Source organism: Anabrus simplex, chromosome 2, assembly GCF_040414725.1.
Source record: "Anabrus simplex isolate iqAnaSimp1 chromosome 2, ASM4041472v1, whole genome shotgun sequence".
Taxonomy (NCBI): domain Eukaryota; kingdom Metazoa; phylum Arthropoda; class Insecta; order Orthoptera; family Tettigoniidae; genus Anabrus; species Anabrus simplex.
Genome location: NC_090266.1, coordinates 1,126,144,729 through 1,126,151,888, shown reverse-complemented (window position 1 = coordinate 1,126,151,888; position 7,160 = coordinate 1,126,144,729). Strand labels below are relative to the sequence as shown.

Below are 7,160 nucleotides of genomic sequence, written 5' to 3'. Positions count from 1 at the left end.
TGAGACTTAAGGAAGATAAAACTTAATTGCGAATGTCTTTACGAGTATAATATAAAAATAAAATTGGAATAGTCATAACTAGATTCGTACTCCGGATTCCTGCAAACAATCATATGCTGGTTGCGATTAGTACCATGTAGCCACTTCAGGCGACAAACAGTATGTCCTGTAACTCTGTACTAATGGAATAATCTAGGATATCTCTTCGAAACTGTTGTATTTTACAAGTTTTGAACTGGGATGTGGATAGAGGTTTACCATGTTGCAAACATTACAGTGTGCTAAAGAATCATGTCTCTCCTAAGCAACCATTCCCTAAGCGTAGAGGCGTACCTATTACTTCGTTGAATGAGTCCTGCGTAAGGTTTCAGGCGATGTTCACAATGAATTTATCCATAGTCGGTATTTACGTGGCGATATTTATTATGTCTATTTGTTGTAACTTGCTTAGAAGAATATCTGCGAGTTCGGAAAAGTCAAGTTTTGGTAGAGCGTGTCTAGGCGAGTACGAAATGAATAAAAGAGTCAAGAAGGGTTTGAAACCTCTCTGCTACAAGTATCCATGTACCATGCTTAATTTCACGCAGCTACTTCGAGCGTGGAAGTAAATCCCTTGTAACTCTGTATTCACCAGCAGAGCGAAAGATCTCGCTTCGAAAAGTTCCTGATGTCTTATAGCCTTTTGACCCGGTTTTATAACTTTATTGAACGCTGTAAGGGTAGTAAGTAATTACATGGCACCAGCTATTATATCTGCTGTCCAGCATTTGCGTGCCATAGATTATAAAATACTGTGAAAAATACGTTTCTATCAATTTCGATGGGAAGAGACTATACAAAATGGCGGCGAATTGACATGTCTGCAATTGGTCCTAACCTATCACGTATTCTGTGATACAGCGACCACACTTTTCTATTTAAAAATGGCCTCTTGGAACAATCAGGTGCTCAATTCTATACCGGCAGCTATAGAACTGGCTATGGTTTGTAAATCACAGTAACATTTCGTAAAAAATGACTAGCGTATTTATTGCATACCATTCTACATAAAATTGTAACGTCTTTTCGAAATGGGCCTCACTTACAGCCTATTGTACCGTTTTTGTATTGTGCGGGAAAGTTTATATCGGGATAATTTCACATAAATTTCTTGTAAGATGTTGCGTAAAACGTGACTAAGACAGATTTAATTCCTAGCTGGTTGCACATGTTCGGAAAAAAGTAGAGGTAGGTGTAGCACCCGGTGTATAGATCAGTTTCGTGTCATTTGTGAGTGAGTACTAAGATGGTGAAACAGAATCTGATGTGACCATTCAAGGACACAGTGACGATACCATCACTGAGGTTTGTAGGTAGTTCGTAGTCTTGGTGAACTTCTCTAATTACTTCGGAATAGCAACAATAAGGAGACCGATTAGACATATCCTTCTTGGATTGTTTATTTTGAAGTTTGGGCCATATGTTGCCTTCTTTCTAACGTTGATAGCCACTACTTGTTCAATGTCCTCGGGTAACAGAGTCAATTATTAGCGCATACATTGAAGTTTTGAAGTAGGCGAATATGTCCACACAACGCATTCATCAATTCATTCATTCGCACTAGTCATGCACTTCAAGATCTTTCAATCTCAATGATGACGCAAATTTCTGAGTAATGATCCGCGGTCGCGTAGTCCTAGAACGAGTCCAAGCGTTTCAGTCTCCAGGCAGCTACATCTGCACAGGGTAACGTGTTGCGACCTTCCGGGCAGAACTGATTTTCAGTATTCGTGGAGTTGCTTCTTCGTTCAAAGGAGTTGGAACGATCAACCTCACCAACTGCCAACGTTATATAGCTCGTTGGATAGGGAGATTAGACTTATTTTTGATAATTATTTACTGAACTGGAGTTAAGTGGTACTTCTATGTATGTACGAATATATGTTAAATACGCAGCCCGAAGTCTGATCGGATCATCAACAGCTGTGTCGTCTTCTGTCACAGATGGTCCAGGCGTCACTCAAGAGCCATACTACCATACTAAGAAATGAGCCGTGAGGTAGTTTCCCATTACTTTCCTCATCGAGACGGAAGTTGCTTATTACATATCAGTCTGCCGAGCCTACTGAAATGCAGGCACCACCCTACCCTGTGGGAAACTTTTTCACACTATTCGTAACAGGGCCTGGCTGTATAAAGAATGACATCGTTCACTCAGCAGTCACTAACTCACTGTCAAAGCCAAGAACGAGACTGATGTAAGTCAATGAAAGTAAAAATAATAATCTTCTCGCCCATACCAGAAAACAGTGCACTGTAAACACTATTCTCGCAAGCAAAGGCGGAAGTGATCCCAATGATCTGAATAAGGTTTATATTTTTTTTTTATTAATGCTATACCTGATGGAGACCAAGAGTGTCTAATTGAAGCAGTGAGAAACTCTTCGATAGTAGTTTAGTTCTGTCGTCATTTCAAAACATACATCAAAATTATAATATTATAGTTCGTATGATATATTCCTCTTCGATAGTAGTTCATTTCTGTGATTCGTTTTCATTATTTCAAAGCAATGATCAACATTTGACATTGATGTTAGGCACATGCAGTACGGATAATGTAAAATTCTAGAAACTTTGATCACAGTAATTCATTAGGCTATGGAAATCCGTACAATTTCTTACTTTTCCCGGCCTTTTTTAGACTTTCTTACAGTCAGCGCTACCCCTGGATATTGTCCAGTTTTAGGGCTGGATGCCTTTACTGACACCAGCTCCTATGTAGAAGGATGTATACACTACTGCATGTTCCTGTGCTGTTTTGTAGTGTAGTGCGTAGTGCGTTTGGTCTGTAAGAAATAGTGTTTATAGGACGAATACAATCATCCATTCCCGAGCCAGAGGAATTAACCGGACGGCCCGACTGAGAGTCGGACCCAAGGCGCTACGACGAAAAAGAGCCAGACATTTAAATCTTGTAAAACGGAGGAAACGTATACACCGCTCTAGGTAGCCATATTAGCTACATCAATGCTACAAACTTAAAGCATGCAGTTCTCTTTAGAAATTACTGAATATGACAGCCTTCTCTACTGATGGTTTCGGAAACGCTGAGGATTCCACGGAAACATGTGAAACGTTGAGTAATCTTCAACAATAACCTATTAAATTCTAAAACTTGTTTTTTAACAAGTAATACACAAATTTAATCAAGAAACTTGAAACACTTAGGTGGCATGAACATCTATAAATGTCAAATGTTTCCACTTTTAGGTTTTTAATTCCTGTAACAGACTAACATTCGCCACAACGTAAACAATAACTTGGAATTGGAACAGTCCAATTACAATACTCTCTTCTGTAACTCTAAACAATCATGTCGACCGATGCGTCCCCAGTCCATTCCACGTTCAGTATCCCGTGCAATTATATCTGTTGTTCGTAGTCTTCATTAAGGCTGCTAATAAGCGTGCTGTATTTCTTGGGATTCCTAGACAAATATTTCCCTGTTATTCATCTATGATCACAAGAAATACACAGTCTCTCAAAAAATAATAAGCTCATTTTATTGTATGTTCCCCGGATTTAATATTTTATCAGAATTTTATTTATTGATAAAATGTAATTCAATTCAACTGTGGATACAAATATCCGACATTTACAATACAAATGCATCTCTATACACACAAAGATTAGACACTATAACACGGTGATCAAATCTGAAGTACTGTATGCGATCTAAACGCTGGTTCTGAAAAGAAAAGGAGACCTCTGGGGTCTCCTGAAGGAACAGCGAAAAATCGTGAGGAAAATTCTTGGCCCAGATATAACTGAAGACGCATATAGCCAAAAATCCAGAAAATCAAGAGAAAAACTGTCCAACCTGACAGCAGACGTCAGAAAAGGAAGGTTAAAATCTCATGGACCTGTTCAAAGACTCCCAGCAACAAGGCTTCCACCCAAGATCATGCCATTCACTAGAAATATGAATAGTTTATCATCGATCCAAGAAGTGAAAAAAGTACCTGAAGAAAGCCCAGCAATATTTGATTGGAATCTGTTCAGTCAAAAAGCAAATAGATGGTAGTCCAACCAGAGAATGAATTTCAGAGACACCAGAAACAACGTGGATTGAAGAAAGGAAGAGTGCCCATGGAGAATGAATCAGAGCTCTATGAAAGATTAGAAAGGCGAATTATAAAAGCACTGCGTGATCCAACAGGGTCCATTCACACATAATAATAATAATAATAATAATAATAATAATAATAATAATAATAATAATAATAATAATAGGGCCAACGGTAAGGATTCTCCATAGTGGTAGGCAACAAGTTAAATGCCTGAGTATGGTGAAGTCCTGCGCAGACACGCTGAACTTTCAGAAAACTAAATCAATTTGAAGATTGTTAACATATGTCACTAATTTGATTTGGGGTGCAACCTAAGGATTTGCAATTCTCTTTAGGTGAGTATTGTAATGGTTAGCGTTTGGCACCCTCTGGATTGTTTCCTCGGTTCTTGAGTTGTCTCTCCTGTAATTCCAGTCTTAAATCAACCAATCATAGCCCAAATCCCCCCCATGGCACTAAGCCCTTGAAGGGCCTTGGCCTACCAAGCGACCGCTGCTCAGCCCGAAGGCCTGCAGATTACGAGGTGTCGTATGGTCAGCACAACGAATCCTCTCGGCCGTTATTCTTGGTTTTCTAGACCGGGCATAGCCCAAATCGCTATTATAAATAAGGCGGGTCTTGGACCTGCTGAACCTATCATGATTTGTGCATCGACTTGTGAGGGTCTCCCTCCGTGCTGGTGCAACATTTAAGTTAGGTGGCTAAAACCCTCCTAACATGTGAACTTACTTGCGTGTGGCGTTCCTCTCTAGTATTTAATAGTTAGGGTTGCGCCATGTGTACTTTATTTTAATGTAGGGTTTATTTATTTAAGTTAGTTTTGTAAAATGTAGGTTTCTAGGTTTTCTTCCTAAGTGCTTTTCTAATTTTTTTCCCTTCTTGTTTTTCGATCATTACATTTCTTGATCTTAAACACAAAGCAGTATGGCTTATTCTTTGTGTCATCAGACCTTCAGCCCCATTATATTTTATTTTGATCATGTCATGGGATTGACTGAGTTGGTTCAGCATCCCCTTCTACTCCTACTTTCTATTTATTGAACATTCTGGTTAGATTACTCTAGGCTTTGTGAAATGAGATTATTCTCCTGTTTCTTCTGGATCCTTCTTATTCAAGTTTTGTTTTGTTGCTTCCCTGTGAAATAATGGCAGCGAGCGCCAAACGTATAAAAGCTTGTAGGCTTTTAAGATTTACCTCTTCCGTCTGGAAATGTATTAAGGAAGTACATTGATATTGGTACTAGGCCTATAAAGTTTTATCTTGGGGCCATTTTGTACATGATCCTAGGCCCTGCAATTTCTTCCCTTCTACTGCCATTGTTGGGTATCAAAAATAATAATAATGATATATATATATATATATATAAATGAAAAGCTCATAAAAGTAGGCAGAATTTAGTGTGAAGTACTCGTGGGCAGTTGAAAAGACGTAAACATTTCAGATTTAGTGTTGTGTAATCATGGTTATTTAATAAAATAATACATGTAATTAAAGACCAAATTCTCAAATTACCTTCGTCAGTCTGCTATATAATGTATTCAAATAAGAATTACATTGAATATTGAATTTTCACGACCGCATTGTAATCGAAACAGACTTTCAACGTATTAGGTCGTGTTACGTACATGTAGTACGTGTTGATGAGATGTTAAGTACAGTACAAAAATGGCCAGCCGGACACCAGTGGGATCCGAACCCACAACCTACCGATTTCGCGTCGGTTGCTCTACCAATTGAGCTATGGTGGCCTAGGCCATCTTTGTTCTGTTTGAAAGGATCTGAGCTACAGGTCTGGCACAAACAGAACAAAGATGGCCTAGGCCACCATAGCTCAATTGGTAGAGCAACCGACGCGAAATCGGGAGGTTGTGGGTTCGGATCCCACTGGTGTCCGGCTGGCCATTTTTGTTCTGTACTTAACATCTCTTCAACACGTACTAGATGTACGTAACACGACCTAATACGTTGAAAGTCTGTTTCGATAAGAATTACATTGTTTCCGACTTTTATGCAGTATGAGTTACGTTAGATTCTTCGAAAATATATTGAATTATACTGAAAACCGCGTTACATTTTAACTCTTAGCCACGAAGGTACGAAAAACTCATATTTCCATAACAGGCATATTAAATAAACACTTTCTAATCCAGAAGCACATGCATGTTCCTAACATGTTATTCAGCATAATTATTACAAACCTATCCAGAGATCCTTCGAAATCGAAAACAATCAGTTATTTACTTCTCCTGTAACATTAGTTAAATCGAATATATGGGGTTTTCAGACTCAGTTGTCGATGTACCAGGAGGTACACCTCAACTCCGTACATTTAAATGAAGCGCCTTGAAGAACGTTATCTATCATACAAAATTTGAAACAGCTAGTGCAGGAAGTTGGGACATTGATCAACAGATGTCACTACTAAATGATGGAGTAATATTTTATTTTAAAGTTTCCTAAACTGACTAAATTTCGTTGTTTTGTTTTGGTGTATCACTGGTTTCAAGAAATGTGGACTTTTCTCCATAGATGTCTCTAATTTAAAACTGAGGTCATGCACTCTGGTGCAAAGTGGAATAACTAGAGATTTTACGAAATTTTGTATTTATAGGTTTTCTGAACTGAATTAACTTTTCCTATTTTTGGTACTTCAGGGTTTGCAACACTTCTTACTCAACCCGCCAGCGTTGGTTTTTAACCAATCAAAAATTCATGTAATTATTTTTCAGCCAATCAAACGTTTCTTGTACCTATTTCATCCTCCAAATAAAAATGAGAGGGTGTGTTCGGATTTAGTCCAGAGCCTTCTCGAAACTTCCTCACGGGTATAAAAGCCGTCGCCTTTTCCAGGTAACTTGTCTTATTGATCACCGGATTTCTGAGTGTGTGTGTTAAGAAAGGAGACGGGGGTCCTCATTCTTCGGAAGCAGAACATCAGCCCAGGTAATGGCCAACAGTTTTTCCATCTAAGTAGTTATCTCCGCAAGCTGACCCGATAGGAAGGTCCTAATCTTTAACTATGTAACCACCTGTTATCTAAAATGTAAACT

The 7,160-nt window shown here is 38.6% G+C and overlaps 2 non-coding genes across 2 annotated transcripts; one reads left to right on the top strand and one right to left on the bottom strand.

The window, feature by feature from the left end:
• Window positions 1–5,781: 5,781 nt before the first annotated feature.
• TRNAS-CGA (transfer RNA serine (anticodon CGA)) lies at window positions 5,782–5,858 on the bottom strand. The gene has a single exon. It is a non-coding gene; the product is annotated as a tRNA-Ser (tRNA).
• A 72-nt stretch (window positions 5,859–5,930) lies between these two features.
• Window positions 5,931–6,007, top strand: TRNAS-CGA (transfer RNA serine (anticodon CGA)). Its single transcript has one exon. It is a non-coding gene; the product is annotated as a tRNA-Ser (tRNA).
• Window positions 6,008–7,160: the final 1,153 nt, after the last annotated feature.